Source organism: Chiloscyllium punctatum, chromosome 4, assembly GCF_047496795.1.
Source record: "Chiloscyllium punctatum isolate Juve2018m chromosome 4, sChiPun1.3, whole genome shotgun sequence".
NCBI classification, from domain to species: Eukaryota; Metazoa; Chordata; class Chondrichthyes; order Orectolobiformes; family Hemiscylliidae; genus Chiloscyllium; species Chiloscyllium punctatum.
The window spans coordinates 73,998,961-74,026,464 of record NC_092742.1 but is presented as its reverse complement, the minus strand read 5'-3'; the positions used below and the strand labels follow the sequence as shown (position 1 = coordinate 74,026,464).

General features: G+C 42.6%; 1 long non-coding RNA gene across 1 annotated transcript; it reads right to left on the bottom strand.

Moving 5' to 3' along the window:
- Positions 1-1,539: 1,539 nt before the first annotated feature.
- On the bottom strand, positions 1,540-26,719 carry LOC140475941 (uncharacterized). Its single transcript, XR_011960369.1, has 3 exons — positions 26,479-26,719; positions 3,584-3,701; positions 1,540-2,499 (listed from the first exon to the last, which is right to left on the bottom strand). It is a non-coding gene; the product is annotated as an uncharacterized lncRNA (long non-coding RNA).
- Between the last annotated feature and the right edge of the window lie 785 nt (positions 26,720-27,504).

Sequence of the window (27,504 nt, the reverse complement as noted above, 5' to 3'; positions counted from 1 at the left end):
TGTGGGAGGAAACCGGAGCACCCGGAGGAAACCCATGCAGACACGGGGAGAACGTGCAAACTCCACACAGTCTGAGGTGGGAACTGAACCCGGGTCTCTGGCGCTGTGAGGCAGCAGTGCTAACCACTGTACCACCATGCCGCCCACTATCTTATCACGTAATTGCAGACATGTCTCTATGGGGAAAACAGGCTAAAGCTGATTCAAGAAACAGCAAGCCTACTTCAAGCACAATATATAAGACAAACACCTTCAACTCAACAGCCATCCCATCCAATGGTCCTACTCTAGTCTATCTAATCCAATATCTAGCCTCAGGAAAGTTACAGCGATCTACAAACACCACACCATCTGCCAGGACAGTGAATTCCTCATTGATGACATCTAACTACTCTTTCTCAAGAAAGGCATGACCATTTATATTGCACAGTTGACCAATAAACAACAAGAATATTATTATTCTGAAGAAGGGTCACTGGACTCAAAATTTTAAGTCTGCTTTCTCCCCACAGATGCTGCCAGACCTGTTGAGTTTCTCCAGTAATTTCAGTTTTAGTTTCAGATTTCCAGCTTCCACAGTTCTTTGTTTTATATATGAATGTTAATATGTATGGACTTATAACAAACACAATAGCCAACAGTAAGACCCCATCCAATTTCCCATCCTCCACTACACACAACTGCCTCTTTTACCTGTTCTACATGATAGAGAGCATATGCAATTAGGTAAGATAACTGCTCTTTTCATAGAAAATCTTATGTGGCATAACTATAAAATTGTCTTATTGAATGTTGTCAATCTTTGGCAAATTGCCTGTTGGTGAGGTTTTTGACTTCAATGGGGTATTTGCCTGCTGCAGTAATACTACCATTATTTCCCATAAGATAAGGTAGTTGGCTATGTTAGTAGCTGTTATGTTACAAAATGGGAGCATGCTTCTCATAGCATGCCATGCTTTGAATGATTCAAGGCAAGATTGAATATGTAATCTTTATACGCTTAACTCACAAACTGTGATACAATGATGATATCATGAGCTAGTTTCTTCAAGATATACTGACCGTGAGACATATGGTCTGACTCTTCAACACAAAGAGTCAACACCTATAACCTGACAAAATGTTATCAACAATTCCCAGCAAAAGAATTGACTTGAAATGTTAGCTGGAATTTAATGAGGCTTTGGGGGGAAAACTGGCAAAATGGAGTGTGTAGGTATCAGGGAGCAAGACTCTTATCTGCCATGCCTTTTTCATATTGATGGAAAAGATGACAGATGGCCTGCTTATGCAAAACAAAAAAAAACACTTCTGATCAATTCATAACACAATCTTGCCTCTGCTGGCATTTTATGTATGGTTGCTAGGTAGGTGTAGCTCTCTGGTAAATCCTGCTTGTTTCCCCCCCCCCCAGGAGACTCTGGGATGTCCCCCACCACCCCCTCCACCAGCAAGAATGGCCTCCCAGAGGTATTAAGACAACTGATACAGGGCATTCTGGAATGACTTTTGTTTCTCCCACACCCCGCTTACCTTATATTGAAGTGTATGGTTGTCAAAGCGTGTGCTTTCTTCAGGTGCAGCACCAGCAAATGGCCACCGCTAATGGTGGCTCTGCTGAGCTGTAAGTCCTCTGATTGGGCCAGCAGTATTCTTGGGGATGGGTTGGCATCATTAATAGGGATGGCAGTTCAGGCAGCAACTACTTAATTACCGGTGATCGTAAAAACGAGTCCCCTCTCCGCCAGTCACCTGCCACGGTGAAGCTGTACCTGCTTTCAGCCCAACCGACAGAATTTCTGCCATCTCTGAGAAAGTCTGTATGTTAACGCTGATTGTTTCCTTCATCAATGCTATCCAATTTTACAGCATTTCCTGGGTTTTTTTAAATTACAGTTTTCATTACATTGCCTCTGGACTGATTAAGACAAAAGTATCAAAACCAAGAAGTTGATCTTGCATCAAAATAAAAGTTGGCACAAAGTGACGGTGGGCTTGCAACACAATCCAGAAAAAGAAGGCTCAAAACTTAATGGAAATTAGGTCTTGGGTCACATTTAGATAATAACTTTGATCTGAGGCCACATACCAGCCTTCGGAAATTCAGCCAGGTTTAAATCAACCTACAAAAGTCAAGGGAGCGAAGCAAGGTGTATTTAAGACTGCAGTGACTAGAATATTTCTTCTGATCCAGAAGAGACGACTCTTGACTCCATATTAAGGTAAGTGGTTTTCGCTAAACAATTTCATACATCAGTAGCCTGCTGCAATCTATTTAAGAATCTCTGCTCAGGTAGTTGCATACCTGGAGCAAACCCGGGGGAGCAATTGTGGTGAAGGTTCTGCCCAGTTGAGATCTTAGAATAATTACTACGCATGTGATTAGCACAGTTTAAAGGTACAGTTTGACAGTCAGTGCCTTCCAGGGGCATGATCAAGTGTGAACAACCCATCCAGAAACTTTCCCCCGAAAATTAAGTGTGACAGGGAATGGCTTTGCTGTAAAAAAAGAATAAAATGTGAACAATGTAAATATGCAGCAACAGAAAATATATTGTTCAAATGATACATTAGAATTCATCTCCATCCTTTGTGTGAAAGAAACCATAGTTCAGTGTGTTGTGAGAAGCTACACTCCCTCTATGTGTGACAAACTACTTGCAATTAAACCAGGGCATTTTTTTCTTGGTTTGTGTGTGGTCCCATTTGCTCAAATATTGTGGTACTATAAAGATCAGCTTATAGGAGGTAAGTTGGTATCATCAATGCATGTGTATGATTGTATTTGATAGCATGTTGATGTGGTTTATGTAATTTTGATGTTGGAGTCAGTTTGACATTTAGATTTTTACAGCTGGTTGTAATATTGTAAGTTGAATAAAATTATAATTCCATGCATTTAATTTTATTGTATGTTTTTACAGTGCTTAAACCTGCATAGTTTTGCTTTATTATCTGTATCAGGATTACAGAGAAGTTGAATTGCTGCATTTATTGTTTCACAGCTATCAACAATGTTATTTCAGCAACTATATGGAGGATCCAACATAGACAAACAAAGTATCACCGTAAATAAGCACCACGTATAGACTATCTTGATTGGTATGTTATATCCTAACTGTCTGAGTTTTAACAACCTTCTTATATCTTTCTCCTTTCCTCTGTATTCCTCAGGCTAATGTTTTAAATTTTGTAATATCAAACCTTCCCAGCAAAGTTCTTTATAATCCATGTATTTTATGAGAAATATATAAGCTACTTTGTGGGAGTAGCTTATACCTCCAGGAATTGGGCAACATTCGAGCTGAGCCCAACAACGGGCAGGCAACCTTAAAGGCACAAGAGCCAGAGAAAGACCAAGTTCCTTCGATCTTCGATGGCAACATCATGACCAAGATCCCCACATCCAAAATTTTGAGGGTCAACATGCTCTTGAGGATAAGTTAAATGTGGTAAATCAACACTATGATTACAAAAACAATGCAGCCGTCAGGAACTGGGTGGAGAATACCTCAGCTCCTGACTCCAAAATACATCTTCAGCATCTACAAAGCTCAAATCAGAAGAGTAATGAATTACTCACCAGGAGATCGGATTAATCCAGCCATGACACACAGGAAGTCTGACACCATTCCAGACAGATCTGGCCACTTGATTGTCATCTGTCCTAGCCTTTCCAAACCCACCATTCCACTTGAACACTGTGAATATAACATATATATTACAACATATACTGAAATAACCCTCCAAGATTACTTCAATAGCATTTCCTTCTCTTTGATTACAATTATCAAGAGGGACTGGAGCATAATATTGAGGGAACACTGCCAGTTCCAAATCCTTCTCCAATTGACAAATAACTCTGACTCAGAAACATTGGGCTGCACCTTACATTTTTAGTTAAGAGTCAGATTCATCAGATTTCTTGGCAGGTTTCTCACCACAAGGCCCAGCAAGATCTCCCCTCACCTGATTCTAAGCCCATCTTCCTATTCCCAAGATAACTCACCACTGCCAGGATATGCTAGAGTTGGCTATACCTGGTGTTATTGTCATCCATAAGAGCTGGTTGTGCACTTGGACAAGCACTGACAGTCCAGTGCTGCCCTGCACAGCTCCTGATAATTGCCTCAGACATGGGGGTGGGGGCAGTTGTGGTGTCCTACTTTGCAGGGTAGTGATGTGTAGTTCCTGCTGGATGGGATTGTGCACAAGTCAGATATCCTCTTCCCCAAGACCAGAGAGGAGGCCACAATGTTAGATCATGTCAACCTGATCCAAACTTGCCAACTGGGTCAATGTAGTCTCAATCATCTGTACTTCAATGCTGCAGTGCAACAGTAACTCTCAGCACTGTAGGAAGAAGGTCAATGTCCTACTTCACACTCACTTGTCTCTGCCACTGAACCCACTCTCACTAAGACTCATACTCTCCAGCTCTCACTATTGCTTCAACATCTTCCCTCTCAAGTGGTCCCCCACCCCAAAGCCCAGCACCATTAACCAGTGCCTACTCACTCACTCAGGACACTTCCCCACCTGTATCAACATGCACAGCTGTGACACCCACTTTCATCTTCCATAAACTTGCTTCCCTCTCATTCCAGGTGAAAAAGAGCTCACAAGAGAGGCAGAGTCGAAACAGGTGATGGGCTGGCTGACATTCAATTCCTCATCCCTTATCAGAGGATCCAAACTCCCATTGTCCTTGATGACTGACTGACCATGTCCAAGCCTGTGGACTGCTATCAGAAGCTGCTCCCGACTTACTGCGCCTAACCGAAGGCTATCTCTCTTGACTTGACTGAAGACTACTATCAACTGTGATAAGCTTCCTGGCTTTGTTTCTGCGCTAAACGACCGAGTAGTGCATCATTATTGATGTGAACCTGGTATCTCTGGCTGAGGACCAAGATGTAAAAAGGAAAGGCAGGGAAGCTGTGAGCATACAGGTGGCCTCAGAGTGTTTGAGTAACTTGGAGATGCAGTCTGTTCCAGTCCATGAGCTGGATTTGTGTCCCTGAGTACAATGCCTTCCAATGAGAGTTACTGTTGCACTGCAGCATTGAAGTGCAGAAGCATCCTACATTAGATCAGAGATGCATCATGAGGTTCTTAAAGGCTAGCACATGGAGCGCCAATGTCCATGGATATAAGGTACATGTGGCTAGTACCCATGGTGTATGCTCAGAGAAACCAGTCCTTCAGAGCAAGTGACAAGCTGAACTTGCACCAGGATCCCTTAAGTCAATGATACTAACTGCAACAGCAAAATTAATTGCATTTACTGGGACACCTAGACCTTCTGGATAGTTCCTAATCAAGCTGATCAGAGATGTTGTTACAATGAAATGCAGCCAAGGCAATTCTGCATAGAAACTGTCATGTTAATGATATCTATATCGAGAATTCTCAGCATCCAGTTTTGTGATGGCAAGTGATAGCTAAGATGGTGCACATAAATGGGAGAAGGTGTGTAGTTAATAAGGTCACTAACGAGCAATACCTCTCCCTTAAGCAATTTACTGTTGTCTAGCACGGACTTCTTATTGACACCTGAACTTAGTTAATTGACGCATCAATGTTGAAATAGGTCTCCAAGGATGACTCACACATTTCTCACCATTGTCCATATCATTCAGGACCCTAAAAGATTCCACCAGCTTTCACTATTCCTTTATCAATGGTCCTGTATATGCGAGGTCTTTTCCCAGCATCATTGTGTGAGCACCATAACCACAAGGACTGTAGCATTTCACCATGACATTATTAGCACAAGTACGCTCGCCTAACGTCTTCAATATTTTTGAATGGACATTGCTGGCAAGGCCAGAATCTGCTGCCCATCCCTAATTGTCCTCAAACTTGGTGACTTGCTTTGTCATTTTACAAGACTGCTAAGACTCAGTCTGATACTGAGACAAGTCGGAACTAATTTCTGATTTTGTTAAACCAATTTAAATCTCACCAGGTGCTACCTTGGCATTTGAACCCATGTCCCCAGAACATCAATCTGGATCTCTGAATTACCAATCCAGCAACCTTGCCACCATGACCTGGACCAACCCTAGCAACTGAGCAGAAAGTACTGTCTGAACAGAGACTCTGACTTTGAACAGATTGAAATAAAGCAAACGGTTGGCCCAGGATGGGGGAGGGAGGAGAACAGTGAAGAATGGGGCAATGCTTAGCGGGTCCCAAGCCTGCACTTTTAAAAGCTCAATGCACTCTGGGATATTTCCTTTCAGACTGGAATGAAGCTAATCTAGCCCCTGTATACAAAATCTTTACTGTCTCACAATATTTCAATGCAGTGCAGAGATGTAATCACAAAATACGTATGCCAAAGCAGAGAAAGAGATATTATGAAGGAGAACCAAAAGCTTGATCGATGAAGTGAATTTAGAGGAGGTTCCTAAAAAATAAAGTTGGACCTGCAGATGGATTTCCAAATGGGATTCCAGTGTGAAGGGTCTAGGCATCTGATGAGGAGCGGGTTATTTTAATGATGCACAAAATACCAAAGCCATAGGAAAAATTTGGGAGCAGATTTTCTAATACAGGAGTAGGTTACAGGTGCAATATCAATGAAAATTGTTGCTTTATTTCAATTCAAGCCACCTGGGTTTGATGAGTTGGAATGAAAGGAATGTTCAGTTGCTTTAAAGGAGCAATATGGAGTGACAATCCAGACTGCTTCCATTCCCACCCTTGACCCAAAGGCATTAAGAGCCAATTGTTGCAACCTGAGTGCTGCTGCTGTGGAAAGCAGTTAGCTTAGCACAGACTAAGGATCAAACCTGGCCCCTTCTTGGTCTGTAGAGACTCCCCATTTAAAATCAGCATTCAGTCTTTTTTTAACAAAAATGCTCTCAGTTGTTTCTTTTTAAACATTTCCCCAAGGAATGCACATTCAATGCAATGACAGAATTTATTTATTGTTTTCATTTTTGTTTTAAGTTCTACAATTTAAGGAATTTTCTCATGGGAACAGATCATTCTCTCTCCTTGTTGTATGTGTTACTGGAGATCAGTCAATGACACTCCTATTGGTTTGAGCATCATAACAGTTTATAATAGTGTGTATACATTGCAGCTATTTTACTTTGGCCTTTTGCATCATTATTCCAGGTTGCATTTTAGATATATGTCACGACTGACTTATTTTCACAGCCGCTTCGTTGTTGTAAAGGTAGTTTTAAAGTCTAGTAACCTTTAGTTCAAAAATAAGTTCATAAAATAAACTGCAGAAATTTAGTGTGTACAAAAGTACACGCATAAATGCAAGCACATACATGAGGTTAGCAGCAAACCTGGCCAGAGTGATGATTAACAATGGAAGAAACTAAAACCAGAAGGTGAACAGGCTTTCTACATGAGCATATTTACAATATGAGGATGAAGTCAAACAGTTAGAAAGTGTTGTCACTATTAACATCAAATGCCAAACAAAATTGGCAAGCACACACACTCAAATCCATAGTAGGCAGGCAGCTAGTACAAACATCCTACTAACAATAACACTGAAGGATAGGCACCAGGATCCCTTAAGTCAATGATACTAACTGCAACAGCAAAATTAATTGCATATAATGGGACACCTAGCCCTTCTGGATATTTCCTAATCATGCTGATCAGAGATGTTGTTACAATGAAATGCAGCCAAGGAAATTCTGCATGGAAGCTGTCATGTTAATGATAATGGTCTAGTAATCAACTGCTCATCAATGATAGAATTATTTACACTAGTAAAGCACATGACAAAGTATAACTCTGACTTTACAGCAAACTAACTGATTTCTGTGCACAGCTTACAAAACCACAGCAGACTAACTGCCAGGCAGAGTGGCAGCATTATATTCACACCATAAATAGAGTCCTTAAAGGTGAACTCTCTTAAAAGCAAGGAATATGTACAACATAAACCATATGAATGCACCTGTTGGACACAAGTAACAGCAGGATTACAGTGATCACAGATTTCAATATTACGATCATTCACAAAATTATCAATATACCAGTTTCAGCAAAATAAACCAAGAATATGCACATTTTTTTCAGTCCATGTTAGAACAATTGGATCCAGACAGACTTACTACAACAGGAAACAAAGATGATGGCATATTGCACCTCAGAGAAGATGCAATTCCATCAATCATTCCAATAAGTGAATTTTTCGCATGCAAGTAAACCTTCCGATTGAGCTAGACATTGTGTGGCATAATGGTGTTATCACTCATGTACATCAACGCACAGACTGGTGTGATTCTATTATGTATGTGCTGAAGAAAGATGGTACAATCATGTTGTGTTTGGATACATTATGTCTGAACTTTTCTCAATAGATATACCATACAACCTGAACATTTCGAGGAACTAAATCCCAGATTGACAGGAGCTAAGTTTTTCTTTTCCCAACACAGTTCACTTGCTAAAGGTACCTCAGGAAATCACTACCTTCAACAACATCATTCGGAAGATGTTGCTTCCAGAGACTATTTTCAATCTGTCAATCAAGATCTGTTTCAGCAATGTATGAGAAGAATTATAAAAAATATTCCTGGATACATGTGTGATTGCTGATGATATTTTGATTGGAAAAACCAAAGAAGAGCATAAGTGGGGACATAGAGGAGAAACAGAAAACAACTTGGAACAATACAACATTCCAATTATGCGTAAAGTGTGTACCAAAATCAGCTTGGATAGGGAAGGTGTGGGAGATCATCAATGCAGCAATCAATACATTAAAAACATGCAAGAACCCAGTACACCTAAAGTCACGAACACTATTAAGTCTAAATATCTGGAGGTTACAGGCATCATAAAACCTGGAAGAACAGTCATACCTACCTGTATGTTATATGAACTCTTAAGTCTCTTAAATGTTGCAATTCTTGTTTCTATATAGTTTTGCAATGTAATATATATAGTACCACTCTTTGTGCATATAATTTTATATGCAGAGTGGTGAGAGGTGTTGGATTAATGCTTTAAGAGCTGGATATACTAATGAGTCAAGGATTAGAATATAGCAACATGGCCAACTGCTACACACAATTCAGCAGGAGCATACTAGATTCATGTCATATACATGGACTATAACTTGCAGTTACAAATACTAACTTGTCAATAAGCCTCTTCGAGTTTTTTTTTCCACTAATTGAATCCATGCTACTGGACAAGCCATGTAAGTGTTGTAGCTACAGGTCAGAGACTAGAAATCCTGCAGTGAGCAACTCAACTCCCCAAAGACTGTCCACAATCTACAAGGAACAAGTCAGGAGTGTGATGGAATACTTCCCACTTTCCTGGATGGGTGCAGCTCCATCAACACTCAAAGGTTGACACCATCCAAGACAAAACAGCCTGCTTGATTGGTACCACATCCACAAACATTCACTCCCTCCATCACTGACGCTCAGTAGCAACAGTCTTACATACTATCTGCAAGGAACAGAAATTCACCAAAGATCTTATGACAGCACCTTCCAAACCCACAATCACTATCATTTACAGGGTAGTAGAGAAGGGCAGCAGATATATGGGAGCACCATCACCTGCAAGTTCCACTCCAAAGCACTCACCATCCTGACCTGGAAATGTATCACTGTTTCTTCAGTGTCACAGGGTCAGAATCCTGGAGCTCCCTCCCCAAGGATATTGTGGACCCACCTACCTTCTCAAAGGCAGCTAGAGATGGGTAATAACTGCTGGCCCAGGCTGAGCCCCCCACAGCCAATGAATGAATTACAAAAGACCCTCAGCACTGCTTACCAAAAACTTGATTAGTTGCACGACTGAAAGGCGATAACAATCCTTGTGAGAAACTTATGTACTGGGGGCCATCCTTCACAAAAATACATGCAACACTCCCTCATAGAGTTCAATGAGTCCACAGTTCAGCTCAGTCCTAACTTTATGGTCAGATCTGTTGTTATTATTGAGTTCAATTCTATGACCAACCCTTAACACCCTCCCACTAAAGCCCTCAACAAATTCCTTCTTCCCATGACATTTCCCAGTGAGCCACAGTTAGTACCCACAGACTGATTTATCAGCATTTGTTTCTGTATGTGAGTCCACCAATTCTGAAAATAGCCTTTGTAAATGTTTTTGTTCTCTTCAAATTAAGAATGATTGACTTATCGAGGAGATTGCATCTCAAAAAGCGGTTATTCTTAAATGGAGAGGACAGCCACAAATGCTTCAGATCTCATCATAAGCATGTCATTAGTTGTCCTGCCACAAGGAAAATATAGGCCTAATGTGTCAATTGAATATTTGATTTACCAATTAATTTCTGCAGGAAGACATTATCTTTAAAGGGCAGCTGAATCCTAATTAAAACTGTGGATGAGCCGAAAGGTCACTTACCATTACTGTCAATTTTTGTTTGTGTCTAACTGAGTAAAAGCGTTGTCATTGGGCAGCAAATATGCCCACATCAGGTTATCCAGAGGACACCACTGAGCAGACTGTTCCTGATGTGAGCATGTCTTTTGCCATATATAGCTAACAATAATTTCAGGAGCTACTGTTACGTAGTTGCAATCACTTATTGAGATATTTCCATGAGAAAAACTTGTCAGCAATGAAGATATCTTTTCTTTGTCTCTCGGTCAGGTGATGGTGACCTAATTTTCAAATACTGCCAGGGTCTAAGACAAATAACCCCAGTCCACAGACTTAAGCACATCATCAAGACTGATGCTTCAGTGATGTATTGAGAATTCATTGAGAATGTATTTACTCAGTGCTGTATTGAGAAAGTGCTGCAATGCCAGAGATGTTGCCTTCTAAATCATGCAAGAACACCGGGTGCCACCTGCCATTGTCAATGTTTGGAAGCGATGCTATGGCACTATTCTGAGAAAAGACAGCATTCTTTTTGCTGCCCTTGTCAATATTCATCCGTCTATCAGTACGTGGACAAAAAGACTAACTGGTCATGATTTCATTACAATGGGTAAAATTTTGTTTTTTTGAGACTGTGGGTCTAAAAGGGCCAGAATGGGTTTTCTTGAGCAGTTATGTTCTCAGTTCATTATATATTCATGTGTGAGTAAAATCTCACATTTTATGGGCAGGCAAGAAGGAAGTCTGCCCCTCATGTAGAACTAGAATCATACATTAAGAAGAGGCCCTTTGATCCATCAAGTCTGCACTAGTAAAAATACGCTATTACAAACATAGCCCCACTTTTCTGCACTAGGCCCCCAGCTCTGAATGTTGTGACACTTCAAGTGCTCATCCAAGCACTTTTTTGAAGGTTGCGAGGTTACACACGTTAACCACTCTCCAAGATATTCCAGACACCCCAACACTCCTGGGGTGAAAAATGGTTTTCCTCAAACTTCCTCTAAATCTTCTGACATTCATTTTAATTTATGCTCCGTAGTGAGCCTTCAACTAATGGAACAGCTGCTTTCTATCCATCCACTCCAAACCCGGATCTTATATATCGCTTTCAGGTCCCCTATAACCTTCTCTGCTCAAAGAAAATAACCCAGGCCGATCCAGCTTCTCTTCAGAGCTGAAACACTCCATTACCAGCAGAATGCAGAGCTGAAATGCTCCATCCCAGACAGTATCCAGAGCTGAATTGCTCCATCCCAGACAGTATCCAGAGCTGAAATGCTCCATCCCAGACAGTATCCAGAGCTGAAATGCCCCATCCCAGACAGTATCCAGAGCTGAAATGCTCCATCCCAGACAGTATCCAGAGCTGAAATGCTCCATCCCAGACAGTATCCAGAGCTGAAATGCTCCATCCCAGACAGTATCCAGAGCTGAAATGCTCCATCCCAGACAGTGTCCAGAGCTGAAATGCTCCATCCCAGACAGTATCCAGAGCTGAAATGCCCCATCCCAGGCAGTATCCAGAGCTGAAATGCCCCATCCCAGGCAGTATCCAGACTTGAAATGCTACTTCCCAGGCAGTATCCAGAGCTGAAATGCTCCTAGGAGAAAGTGAGGACTGCAGATGCTGGAGATCAGAGCTTAAAAATGTGTTGCTGGAAAAGCGCAGCAGGTCAGGCAGCATCAAAGGAGCAGGAGAATCGACGTTTTGGGCATAAGTCCTTCTTCCAGGCTTATGCCCAAAGGGCTCATGCCCGAAACATTGATTCTCCTGCTCCTTTGATGCTGCCTGACCCACTGCGCTTTTCCAGCAACATATTTTTAAGCTCTGAAATGCTCCTTCCCAGGAAGTATCCAGAGCTGAAATGCTTGATCCCAGACAGTATCCAGAGCTGAAATACTCCTTCCCAGGCAGTATCCAGAGCTGAAATGCTCCATCCCAGACACTATCCAGAGCTGTATTGCTTCATCCCAGGCAATATCCAGGGCTGAAATGCTCCATCCCAGACAATATCCAGAGCTAAAATGCTCCGTCCGAGTCTGTATCCAGGGCTGAAATGTTCCTTCCCAAGCCACATCCTAGTGAATGGCATTCAGGCTCCAACTTCTGGATGTCATGCTGAAAATGGTCCTGGACAGCACTTCATTCTCTCCATTCCAACAACGTTACTCCATTTCTGGTCATCATTCTAACCCAACCCCCGGAGATGTCAGAGACTGGGAAAAAGCAGTGCGATAGTTCAGGGACATCATCCCAAAGGTTCTCCTGAAGGCTGACCTGGAGGGAAGAGCTTTCCTTAGTTGTAGCAGGAGCCATCCTGACTGACGAAGGCAACCTGTGCAGAGGTGGCTGAGGATAGCACAGCCCACTGCAAATCAAGAGAATCTGGCTCTAGTGTCACAAGACGATGAATGATTTGTTGCGTTTCATCCAGGTATGTACCAGTCTCTACTGAATGGTTCACAACCCCATGAGTGTGGGTTAGCATTGTAAAGTTGCAACTGCAGACTAATCTCACAGGAAGTGGTTGCCAGACATCTCCATCAGGTGACTCGTGCAATCAGCATCTATCACTTCATTGCAGCTACCAGCGTAGCATTACTGGCACCACAAAGGCATTGTCTCACACACATTAGCCAGTGTTTGTACTTAAAACCTAGAAGGAGCAACAATACTCAGCAACTCCTGGACTATCAGTTCACATCAGGTAGCTGCTCACCAAAGGTATGTATGGGGCAAGGACACTGCCACAATACATGGATTCAGGTACATCTCACAGGTATCTCAGATACATGTGTTATGTCTATGCTAATCTCTCTTAATATTTCACTTCCTCAGCAGTGGAAGGATATGCACATGAAGTGCGAATGTGCCACACTCAAGAGAGAAATGCTTGACATAAGGGTCCTCCACCCCTTTAAGGAGCAGGCCATCGAGCTGGTAGGAGGGCAAGGGGAATGTACCTGTGCTGAAAGGGAGATGAGATATCTCTCACCATCCAGTAAGAAAACCTCCAGGCAGCTACTCCCAGCGGAATATCAAGCAGTGTCATCTTAATAAAACCTTGGGGAAAGTTGACATCCTGTGAAACTAACAACTCTTTATGCTTGTCTATGTAGTCTTCTGCTCTCAGTCACAAGCCAGGACTTCATGAAGAGCACCAACCACTGGGACCATATCTACCAACATCACTTCAAAGTGGTGAAGCCACAAAGGATGAACTGCCAGGTCCTTCCTCAATACACTCTGCCTATGCGGAGCCATTCATCTTAGTGGGTAATCTCTCAAAAGGAGGCTCATGTCCTGCTCTGGTGAACGCAGCATTGATACAGGCCCACAGCTGGAGGAGGAAGAAGCTGTTGAGGTCCCTGATGCTGGGAGGACTGCTGAAGGATAAACTCCCCACTGAGTCCCAGTGCCTCCGGACTCAGCCACTAAACGGAGTGAAGGGGAAAGCAGAGTCGGATAGAGTCTGTGCAATATCACACTCAGCCTGGAGTGAAGGATAGAAAATTCGGCTTGAGCTCTGTCTGTCTGATCTTGTTGCACCGCTGGGTGAGCAGGTGATTGCCTCTACAGAATGTCTGATGGCCACCATTGAGAACCACGCCCAGCAGAATGATCTGTATCTGTCAAATCCACACCAGCACTTTTGCTCCATCATGTGAGCCACTGGACTGGTGAGAGAAAGCTGTAAAAGGCCTACATTCACCCCACAGCCCCGCAAACGGGTCCCCCAATCTCACAAAGTGGGAGGGAGGTGCTATTGTCCACCAACAGACAGGAGGAATGACAGCCAGTTGCCAAAGATTCACTTTCCTGGACTCTCCAGAAGTGTCCAGCCGTACTGCCGGGCACCCAGAAACCTGCATCAGCTCAGGTTGGGGAGGTTGCGGCTATGCAAAGGCTGCAGTTCTCCAAAACCTCAGCCAGCAGAGGATGACCACCAAAGGCAAGGCAACAGATTTCTCCCAGCTTACTGCGACTGCTGAAGTAAAACCAAAATACAGTAGTGAGAAAAGAAAGATGAAAGGACATTGAAGTCACTTTGGGTGCACCTCATCAATCTTCTGAACAAAATTATACTTGACACAAAAATGGCACTTTTGTATGACAGCCCTGTGGTATCTTTCAATGTGCTAAGGCTTCTTACTATGTATTGCTTGTAGAACACTTGAGGGGCGATGATTAGCCTAGATACTCACATTTGCATCATGTGCAGCAGTGTAAAAAGCACCAAGACTGTCAATCACTGCTGTCCTCTGGGAGGAACATAATCTCAAGGAAATAGGAATTTAAGCTAAATGATTGGATTTTAGAAGTGATTCAGCATAGTTTATCCCCCTTCACATCTCGGTAATAGTTTTGATTCGTAGACATGGCCCCCATGTCACACTGCATAAGTATATTGACGGTCTGGTCAGAAGACTGAATAGGTGATTATTGGTGCAAAGGGGACAAATTTAAATTACAATTTATGCTAAATTAAGTCGCTTAATGTTTTACAGTTGTACATCAAGCTTCCCTCGAAGGCAGGATGCCTCAGTACCATAATTGCTGCATGAATCTGTATGTTGATACACAATAATTCAAAGTCACTCACTCTCAAATCTAGCTGCTATCACGTTTTCTCAGTCTTGTCTGCCTCACCTTACTGCTGCCATGATTCTTGAGAATTCTCATCATAAACATTGCCTACCTCAGCATCTACATCAGATTCCACTTCTTCCTCATCTGAGGAGACAGCTGACTGGCTGCTCCACATCCCACCCTCTAAATTAGGAACCCATTGTTCAGCCAGGCTGAGCAGAACATAGCAAACAATCACTACCTGGAGACTCTGTCCAGTGAGCACTGGAGGGTTTCTCCTCGGCTGTCTGTACAAGGTTGATGCACATTCACAGGGTGAATTGTCTGTTCGATTGTGGCCCCAATGGATGCATTTGCTACCTTGTTGCACTCTCCAGACATGTTCATCCATGTCTTCTGGGAGTTTCCCATATCACCTATGAACCAACCCTGGAGATGATGCAAGGAAGAGCTACCAGTTGCCGAACCTGGAAGCCATGTATTTCACAGTTCAAAAGAAAAGTGCTCGTTATGTAGAGTAGCCACAGCAAATGTAGGGTTGAGGGGAGAGGATAGGAGCTGGGTCTGGATGGGAAGCTCTTTGGAGGATCGGTGTGGACTTGATGGGCCAAATTGCCTTTATTAACGCAGTGGGATTCCATTGTATTTGTGTAAAAATCATTGAAGGTAGCAGGCAAGCTGAGAAACTTGTTTATAAGGCATGTGGGTTTGAGAAATAAAACGTGAGCACAAGAAAGTTTGATTAAAGCTTGATGCAATTCTGGTTTCATCTTAAATATGATATTATGTCCAAATCTGAAAACCACCCTTTAGGAAGGATGTGAAGGCATTAGAAATGATGCAGAAAATGTATATGAGCATGGTTTCAGAGATAAGATTTTTTGTTCAGTGGATAGATGGTTGGAAATGTGCCACATTGAATTCAATCTGGAGATGTTATTTGAAAATGCATTTGAGGAGAGCAAACAATGCTAGGAAATACCCAATATATAGATTAGATTCCCTACAGTGTGGAAACAGGCCCTTCGGCCCAACCAGTCCACACCGACCCTCTGAAGAATAACCCATCCAGATCCATTTCCCTCTGACGAATGCACCTAACACTATGGGCAATTTTAGCATGGCCAATTTACCTGACCTGCACATCTTTGGACTGTGGGAGGAAACCCACGCAGACACAGGGAGAGCGTGCAAACTCCACACAGACAGTCGCCCAAGGTTGGAATCAAACCTGGGTCCCTGGTGCTGTAAGGCAGTAGTACTAACTACTGAGCCACTGTGAGAGAGGTAGTGTTTTCATAGCTCCTTAAAGATGGAAAGATGAGTGAAGATGGTGGTTAAGAAAGTAAATGGAATCTCTTCAATCCATTTACCAGATGAGATGCAAAATACAAAATAGGAATATAATGCTGGAACTGTATAAAATGCTGGTTGGGCCACAGCTGGAATTTTGTATCAGTTACTGGAAGGATGTGGTTGCTCTTGAGAAAGTACAGAGATCTACAACAACATTGCCAGGGCAGAGAAACGGTTAGAAAAGCCAGGATTGTTTTCCTTAGAACAGAGGAGATTGAGGGGTGATTTAATTGAGGAATACAAAATTATGAGGGACCTGGAGAGAGGTCAGTAACTAGGATGCTCACCAGGAGGGACGGGTTTAGGATGATAGAAGGTTTACAGGAGAGACAAGGAAAATCATTTTCACCCAAACGGTGTTGGGTGTCTGGAATTTGCTGGCAGGCTTATGGTGGGAGCATGCCCTCATCTGCATCTGCACCAGGAGTGCTTTAACCCACACCATTCTACACCAGGTTCAAGAAAGTGGTTAGAAAGGATGACTTTTTTCTCTGCTAGCACAGACACAATGGGGCTGTGCAGAGAATTGGAAATGGTGGTCTTCCTTCAAGGAGACTTTGCAGAGATGCTCAAATTTATGAGGGAACTGGACAAAGGGTCAAACATCGAAGGGTATAATTTAAAGCATTAGACAGAATTACCAAACACAGCCCAAAGTAATTGTTTTTATATCTTGTGTGGTTAGGATCTGGACTGCACAGCCAGAGATTATGGTAGAGGCAGATATAATCATAGCTTTCAAAAGGGAATTAGATCATTATCTAAAGAGAAGATTTTCAGAACTCCAGGGATTGGGCAGGTATGAGACCAGCACAGTTGTTCTTGAAGTGAGCTGGCATGGACTTAAAGGGCCAAATGGCCTTCTGCTTTGTATTTATTTTATAATTCTATGACAATTGTAGTATTTAACCAAAATAGACAATAGAGACACAGGAAAAGACATAAAGGCTATTGTCTTAACTCTGGAACCCTTATATTAGACTCAGGAATCCTACACCAATACACAATTTTCTCAGCTAACCTTTTAGATGCCATAACACATTTGCCAATATTATTCCTGCTTTTCTCTCAGTCCATTATAATGACAACATTGTTAAACAGTACCACAAGGCTGCAGGCACAGTGGTAATGTTTACAGAACTACTATAGTTCTAATCAGTTGGGAAGATTGGAAGGAAACCTTTCAGTATCTTATCACTTGCAGCAGTTAATTCTTTAATCTAGAGCCAGCGAACAGCTATAGAGAATGAATTGATTCTTAAAGCCCTTTGTCAGAAGTAGATCATTCCTGCAAAAGGTGATCTCCATGCTGTTAGTTATTTGACAATCTTTGTAGACTGACTCGACATTGCTTACATTTATTGCTGAGTAAATTGCTTTTCCAGCAATCAAAAGATTGTGCTTTTTCATCAAGTTCGTGAATTACATCTTCTGTTTTACCAAAACTGCTGAACAACTATTCTCCCATGTAGCTACGATGAGAAATTATACCCATTCAGTCACCATTTACCTGTTTAGAATAGTGTGGGTCAGCAGCAATTTCTCTCTATAAGTGGTTGTAAATAATTTTAAAATTTAGAAGATCAAAAGCATTCAAATGTGCAAAAAAACAAGCAGGAGTAGGCCATTAGGTTCCTTCAGCCTGCCCTGCTCTTTAATAAGATCAGGCTTATCTGTTTGTAGTGTCAAATCCACATTCCTGCCTATCTCTGATAACCTTTCAACCTCTTGCTTACCAAGAATCTACTCACCTCTGGCTTCAAAAATATTCAAAGACTCTGGTTCCACTACATTTTCAGGGAGACGGTGCCAAAGACATTCAATCCTCCAGAAAAAAGATCAATTGTCTCATCTCAGTTTTAATTGGGTGATACCTTATGTTTCAACAGTAACTCTGAGTTCTTGATTCTCCCATAAGAGGAAACACCCTCTCAAAAACCCATCCCGTCAAGAGCCCTCATGATTTAGACTCTTCTAAACTCCAGTGGATAAAAGTTGAGCCTGTTCACCTTTTCTTCATAAGACAACCCACCTATACCAGTTATTAGTTTTGTACACTTTCTCAGAACTGCATTTGAAACATTAAATAAGGTGACCAACACTGTATGCGGTACTCCAGCACCCTATATGACTGAAGCAATTATTGATATATTAATCCTACCTGTTTTATATTGTCAGCAACCAATTAGCAAGTCATAGAAACCCTACAGTGTGGAAACAGGCCCTTCAGCCTAACAGCCACACCAACCCTCTGAAGAGTAACCCACCCAGACCCATTTTCCTAACCTATTATCCTATATATATTTACTCCTGACTAATGCATACAGCCTACACAGCCCTGAACACTGTGGCAATTTAGCATGGCCAATTCACCTAACCTGCACATCTTTTGGATTGTAGGAGGAAACCCACACTGACATGGGGAGAATGTGCAAACTCAACACAGACAGTCACGATGCTGGAATTGAAACCGGGTCCCTGGCGGTGTGAGGCAGCAATGCTAACCACTGAGCCACCATGTACAGAGCATGTGGATAGCAAAATAGAATATCTACTCTGGTTTCAATGATAGCTCTGGCCTCTTTTATGGGTGGAAGCAATGGCCTAGAATTGTTGCTGAAACATAGACTAGAATATCGAGACCTTGCAGAAACCCCAACACAAAATCTCTGCATTAAATGTCTTGGGAAGTAAAAACTTCCAATGGACAATTGCCCATTGTGTGAAGAATGTTCTGAAAAGGTCCCAACTCCGAGTTAGAGTCAGAGATTTCAGACAGGTTGAATTAATTACTTGAACAGTTAGCCAAGAAAGGAGAGAGGAATTAAAACCTGTTCTAATTCCTGACTAACTGTAATAATGGTCATCCCTCACTCACTACTCATGTTCCCAACCCCAATTCTACACAAACACGTGGCACACCCTATCTGACACCACCTTCACGACTCCCCTCCTCACATGACCTCCCACCCGCACCCCCGCCCCCCCTCCCCACCACCTCCCCCCCACACACACACACACACACACACACACACACACACACATCCGCCCCGTGATACTCCCACAGATGCCCAACAAACACTGGGCCCTGACTCTTACAGCCTCCCTGAATTCAATCCCTACCCCAGTGTGAAACCAGCACGGTCCCCCCAGCCCCCAGATCCTGAGACTCTCAACATGACCTCCACAATCTCCCCCATCCTCTAATTGGACTCACATCAACATTCTTCAACTCCCTTCCTCCCTGACCAGACCAAACCTCAACCACCTGCCTGCTGCTCCATCCCTTACAACCCCCCTTCCCTCCACCATCTGTACTCCTGCAATCCTCAACTTTATCCACCTGGCATCTGTATCTTTCACCTAACTACACACTGCCACCACCCCATGCACCTGGCACACTTTCCCCCTTCCACCCATCTGGCACCCTTTCCCCTCTTGCACCCACATGGCAACCTTTCCCCCCTTCCACTGTTCTTGCACCCTTTCTCCCTTCCACCCACCTGACACCCTTTCCCTCCACCCACCTGACACCCTTTCCCTCCACCCACCTGGCACCTTTTCCCCCACCTATCTAGAAACCTTCCTGATCCTACCGCTATGCACCCACCTCCTATACTCACCTACTTAGCACCTCTACTACTCACCTATCTTAGACACATGCATTCCTTCAGTAGCTATCAACATGAGTAAGAAATTAAACATTGGACAGAATACCATGGCAATTATTCTAACAGGGATTATGGGTTCATTGCCAATCCATTCCACTATTACCGACTTGGCTTGCCAGACTGCACTTGACTGCTTCATTTGGGAGGACTTCAGCCCAGGAAGTTCAGTTGGAAAACTCTAAAGCTAGGAGGGTGTTTTGTGTCAGATTTGAGTCAGAAATGTGAGCTCCAACCCAGTTTGGAATATTTGGGCCAAGGAATAAGGGTTCCATTTGACAGAAATATATGGTCATAGCAGAAGCAACTTTTGCTCTTATCCTACTACACAAGTTATGGCACACTTGTTGTCATGACAAACTAACCTGAAGTCCAAAATAATTGATTGCCAGCCCTTGAATTCGAAATAATAGTTGATGTAATGGCACTGTAGAAAATCACAAAAGCTGATATTTCTCACAAGCAAAAGTTATAGAATTCATCATTAGAAACTAGAGATATGTTGAATATTTTGTACTCTAGTGAATTCTTGCTTGGCTTTCTTTTATTTCCCTCTTTCCTGTCTCTATTTCTAGCCCTGTAGACATATGCCAATATTTTGTGAAGCACCGAGGAATGAAAGCAATATTGATAAAGCAAGTTCTTCTAATAAATAATTTTAAATAGAAATTTTACAGTATGTGATGAGTGAATGGGAGAGCACAATTGAACCCAATTTGGCTCAGCCTGGCAAAGCAGTTGGTGTAGAGTTAATGGTTAAATGGCGTATTTCTGTGCTGTATTATTTTATGGGGTAACATACAGATCTTTCTTTTAAATTTGCTCTTACGGTGTGAATGTCACTGGGTAAATGAAGCACATCACTGACTCAATTTAAAAAGCTAAAAGACATTGCTACTTTTATGCTGAGCTAAGCAGAATGCTCTGCATGTTCTGCCGGTATCAGGTGGCGAGCTGGCAAATAAGGATCCTGAAGATTGCTTTTCCTTGGTTAGAGAGAGCTGACGGGAAGAGTAATAACTTCACAGGTTCAGTCCATCACCATGGCTTCTGTCCCTCAATAGATTCAGCCCCTACATGTCTCAGAAACAAACCTTACCCTTCCTTCAGATAGGATAGAATCCCTACAGAGTGAAAGCAGGCCATTCAGCCCATCACGTCCACACCGACCCTCCAAAGAGCATTTCATCCAAACCCACCCTCATACCCTATCCCTGTAGACCTGCATTTATCATGGATGATCCACCTAGCCTACACATCCCTGCACATTTTTGGACTGTAGGAGGAAACCAGAGCACCAGGAGGAAACCCATGCAGATACAGGGACAGTCACTTGAGGCTGGAATTGAACCCAAGTCCTTGGCACTATGAGGCAGCAGTGCTAAGCACTGAACCACCATTCCACCCCTGATAACAGTTGCCTCAATCTTTTGTTATTTCACTCTATCCCAGGCACTCAGTACCTCGATGCAGCCTACAAGCTCCATGTAAGTTAGATTTTGCTGGTACTCAATTTGTGGAATCACTGGGTAGGTAATGGTACAATCAGTCTCCTGTGCAGAAAAACCCAGCTTGTTGTGAAAACTGTCTCTCACTATTATGCAGTGAGATACTTGCTAGACTGCAATGTGATGTCAATTGACTGTCATTATTGTTTGTTAAATACTGTACTTTGTTTGCAGCCCAATTGATCTCATTAATATGCATACTCCCATCTTACCAAAGTTGCCAACAGATCAGCATCAGGAAAACTCAACAACAAAATCAGAGTGAGCATCTGGCAGACTGAGCTTGCCACTTGTTCCAAATGACCTCCATAATGGAAACTGGGTGCCAACATATCAGGCCACACTCCATGGGCAACTGCCAGACATATCCCATGAATTGGGATCCGACATGTATCAGCCTCTATGAGCACTCATCACTGCCCATCTCAAATCCACACACAGGCACGTTTGCACTTTGGTGGTTGCTGGCATTGTAATATTGCAGTGAAGACGCTGTGCACTCAGGGACATGCACAAAGCTCATAGACTGGGCCAGCCCTCCATCTTCGGCCTCTTCACTCACTGTCATAGCGCTCACTCACTCTGAGTATACCTGGATGGTCACAACATCCCTGTCTTGCATTGCATTACCTTGCCTTTATGTGCTTTTCCCCTCAACCACAGATAAGAGGCTCATATTACCACATTCTTATTCTGATGATGGAGATAGAGTAGACTATGGAAGATGGGTCCCAGATAGAGAAAGAGAAGGAGGGAGAGGAAAGAGAGATTGGCAAACAGAGATTACTGATGATGAGCTGAGAGAGAGAGAGCAAAGGTGAAGTGTAAGTGGTTGACAATGGGTTGGCAATGCTGGGAGCAACACATACAAGGCAGAACCTGGAGATGTAGGTGAAGGGTAATGAACACAGAAGAGCACGTTCACAATCTGAAACTGTTAAACTCAATGTTGAGTCCTGAGGTTGATAGGTACAAACTGGCATGGTCTGACACCATGGCCTCCATTGTTTGTGCTGGGGGAAGAGGAAACACAACCTCTGCACCACAACATCCAGCAGAACATCCAGGACCCTATCTACAATGTGGAGCACTGATTTCCCCCTGTATGCCATGTCCAGGGTAAGTATCAGGAACTGTGCAGGTCATCTCTGGGTGCACGATGGCCTTTCACAGTTGGTCTTTCTATGGCTTTTGACATTCAATCAAGAATCAGAGAGTGATGGAGAGAGAGGGACTTGCCACACTTTTCCTACAAGTGCAGCTATAACCTTCAGCTATAACGCCCACCACACACACTGGTCCAGTAGCATTAGAATGCCACACTTGCACACAGGCATGCACGCACACACCAGAGTACAGTTGTTTCTTTTTAACCTGGTTCTCTTATTCCTGTCAGAGGCAAACATAGCCATGTCTTTCACCCAGACTTGCTTTTGTTTTACATCACATTATGTCCAACGTCTGGAGATGTAACTTACAAGAGACGTTTCAGTTTTTTTTGTATTGCATCTCTTTCTCTGAAGTTTCTTGGCACCACTCCAGGGCAACTTTCCAGGGATCTCTCTTGAGGTTGGCTGTAACTAACAAAGGAACTTTACGGACAGTTACCAAATTATGTTCTCAGCCATCTCTGGCTCTTATGTCCTCTTTAAATATGTAGTTAAATATTTAACAGTTAAATATGTATGTGAATAACCTGGGTTATGATCCTTTGTTGTTATATTGTCTGGTGCATTTCAGTCTGGGGCAATATTTCACTTTGATATTTGGTTTAATAGCAGTGCTCAACAACATGAGACACTTTGATGGAAGACATGAGCAGAATGTAGTTCCCCTTCTAATTCTGCTTTAATTACGTTGGCATCGTGGATTAATATTCATATTCCAGCAACAATTATGTAGGTGAGTCAGTAACAGGACACTCTAATTTATAACAACTGGCAAAATCGGGATGGATTTTTTTGCATCAAGATGCTATGTACAGATTTAAGGGCGCCTTTCAAAAGGGGATTGGGCATATCCTTGAAAATTTGGGAGGTTATTTGAAAAAAGATGTGGAACAAATTCTAAAGCTGTTTCAAAGAGCTAGCAGAGACATGATAACCTGAATGACCTTTCTCTGTACTTCACTTTTCCATGACTCCAGGTATAGAACAGAACCATTAATCTGACTTAAGCTGTGTATTTTAATGATGCACGAGTTGGAGCAGCTGTGACACCCCTCGTCCATTTGTAATAAATACAGTTGTAAGAATGTGTTTTTTTTAAGCTACAATTTCTACTTTTCCTTTTCCCAGCTGGATTTTCTAAAGAAAATGAGAACCTCTACAGACAATTGTGCTTTTTAGAAAGGAGGCTGCCAGACAGGCTGGCTATGGGCAAATTACACTATTTTACATTCCACCAAATGCGATGAAAGCAAAAATCAAATCCCTGGAGAGTGGGAAAGACCCCATCTCCTATCAATTCACAGCACCCTGAAACTTAACAAATGTTTCTGAGATGAGACAAATGAGAATCTCTCTGTATTTCTCTCTTTCTCTCATCGACCATCAAAAGCCACAGTCGGGCAGGTAACATACAACTCCCCTTAGCAAACGTGCAGAATCCAGAATCTTCAAACCAACTGCCCAACCACCAGAGGCAATGGATTAAATCTTACACTTTTTCAGGTAAGTCTGAATTATGACAGGTTTTTTTGGAGAGTTTCTAGCCAGGAGGCCCGGAGACTTTTTTTTGCAGTATCCCACCTAGCACACTTCATTAACTATACCCTTCTGTCATCTTTAATGTCTGATTATACTCCCATCTGACCACGCACTGTTCCTGGAACAACTTTCCACATACTAGATATCCACTGGAAAACTGGCTTCCCTGGCACCCAGAGCACCTTTAAAAGGCTGCTGTACACCTGGGCAAGAATTGGCACTTCGGGGTTGCCCCTCAATAATGCAGTATGTGCACACAGCGCATAGCCGGCATGGCTGACACACACACAGACACAGATAAACACAGACACACACATACAAAACTGTATTCTCTCACACTCATCATTGCTGAACCGCCAAGACACAATGATTTCCTGTGCAAAAGTGAGGACTGCAGATGCTGGAGATCAGAGTCTAGGTTTGAGTGGTGCTGGAAAAGCATAGCAGGTCAGACCGCATCCGAGCAGCTCCTCAGATGCTACCTGACCTGCTGTGCTTTTCCAGCACCACTCTTATCTAGACATAGATTCCCTGTTCTTAGCTACATCCCATCCAAACACACTCTCCAGGTCACTACGACTCTATCCCCAGTGCCCATTGGACATCCGCATTGTGTCATTGTCCAGTACAGGAACATCACTTACAAGAGTGAGCCAAGCAGGTGACTGGTCGAGCCACTGGACAATGTGTGGACTGTGCCTGTGGCTGATGGTACCAGAACACTCTGACAGACCATCCCCACCCACTTCCTTGAATGGACTAAAAGCTAGCCGTCACCCACTTTCAGACATGGCCATTTGGTTGTAGTGTGTGTGCTGTGCAGGCAGGCTGATACATGCTAGGGGCTGGATGCGTTGGCGTTAGATTAATATCTCAAAATGCTGTACAGCAAGTTGATCCCCTATAATGCGCTTCTGAATGGATCCCTAATGACAAGCAGTCTGCGTTTGTTTCTGCACAAACAAGAACATCAATATAGTCGTCTTCAGTTCTGGCTGAAGCACCTACACATTAACAAGCATGGCATGGCACAGCAAATATGGCTGCTCCAAGCATGCAGTTAGGCAGTTAAGTCAGTGCCTGTTTAGACAGCAAGTGAGCAGCCCTGAGATGCTGCCTGGTTCACTCTTGGTGGCTGTTCCTGTGCACAGCACATAGTGTCTTTGCTGAAGCTTGTTAATGTTAATTGCTGGTGTGCCCCATAATGGAGCTCTGTGCTTCCTAACAAGCTTGCAAGTGGATCGGAGAGGCACCATGATGGTCATAAGTTGTTAGATGTTGGATGTCAATATCTGTAGATGGTGGTGCATGTGGCTTGTAGCCACTTATCCCACCCCGAGAATCTTTTTGATGTTCAGCAACATGAATCCTCCTCAGCCTGCAGCAAGCTGAAGTCATTTCGTACCCACTTTGACTTCCATGTCACATGTTCTCGATGACTGGGTTGTTTGGCACATTTAGTAAGACAGGAAGTGGAATAGTAATGAGGTGAGGTTCATAAGGTGCGTAACAAGCTATGATCCTCCATAATTAGCAACTTGCCGCTGACATGTGAGAATCTCATCTCGCTGCTTGGCAAATTATAAAAGATATACTGACTTGCTCCCAGTGTCAAAATAATTTTCGCCAAACTTCTCACACAATTCTGCTACAAAGTTTGCCATTGCCCATGTTGTTCAGGCTCCTATAAGATTCCACTTATTGTGTCTGTACCAGGTCTCTGAACAAATAGTATGACTTAGTGCCATTCTCTTGTTTTTTACTTCAATTTACAGTTTTTCTGTTCAGAAGTTATCTAATGCCCTCTTGAATGCTTCAACTGAACCATCCTCCACTCAACTTCCAGGCTGTGCATTCCAGGGCCATAGTACCCACTGTGTAAAGAGTGTTTACTTCACAGTGCACTTACTTCTTTTGCAAATGACTTTAAATCAATGCCCTCTCGTTCTTGATTTCTTTGAGTGGGAACTCTGTCCATAGTACACTCATGATTTTTAAAACTTTCATTCAGTCTCCTGGAAGTTTTCTCTTGTCCAGGGAAAACAGTCCCAACTTCTCCATTCTATCATCTTACAGAAGTTTCTCATCCATGCTCCCATTCTTATAACCTCTTTTGCACTACCTCCAAAGTATTTGCATCATTACTGAAACGTAGTACATAGAGCTGTAGACAATATGCCAGCTGGGGTTTAATTACCTGCTTTGAAGAAACAACTATGGCAGACATGAACTAATAGAATCATGTGGAATTTACAACTGAGCAGAGTACTTCAACGGCCCCTTACCAAACAGGAGAAGTCTAAGACAATGCTGTTCTGAAGACAGCACAATAAACTCACTGTCTTCCTCTCTCTTTCTCTTTGGAAACTGTGTGCTCTGTTTTGCAAAAACGACCATCCCTGAGAGAAAAAAAATCAACTGCAATCTGTGATTTCATTTAAATGTGAAAATCTTCTCCATAAAACTGCATCCAGGAGAAGACTTGAACAGACGCAACATTGAGCTCCCGGCATCAAGACTAGTCGAGGAACATATTCCTTTATTTTAACTTTCAGGGACTTTAAAATCGTTGCAAGCCTATCCTCTTACACTGCCAACTGCAGTTGTGTGTGGGCCCAGACTAATGTGTGTGACCGTCTGAATGGTGTCATATTTCCTAGTCTTTTCTAGCTTGAGAAGAAAGCAGTTTCAATAAACTAACTTGTTCTTTGTTTGAGTCTGAGGAAACCTGTGTGAGTGAATTCTTCATACTTTTGAAATGTAAATAATGGTGGTACACTTACAAATTGGTAAACCACATTCTCTCTAAATTTTAAAGCAAAAATCTGCTACCATCAAATAATGGGAGAATCAATTAGTCATGTTATCCTTCCTCACTTGTTCATAATACAGTAAATGCCAAAAATAGCAAACAGATCCTTCAGCATCAGTGAAGAGCAAAAACAGCACATAAGTTTGCAGTCTTATTTGGCAATACTGGCATTTTCCTTTCTCTACACAGTTACTGAGGGACCTGCAGTTAATTCCCACATTATATGTTTTCATTTTAAATTTACAGTTTTTCTGTTCTTTTTTCATGTTAATCTAAGCATACTTTCTAAAATGTCAGGGAGCAACCCCTTCATAACCTGCTATACAGCTCAGCTAACTGTTTTCACTGCTCCTGAAGAAACTTGTCTTTGATGGCAGCAAACTTTGTGCGTCTTTTCATTTGAGCCCATTTACAAAATGATTTGGGAAATCAGGATCTATCCTGATTGAAGAAGTCTGCAATTGTGGAAAATTTCATTTGTACAATGCTATGAATGGTG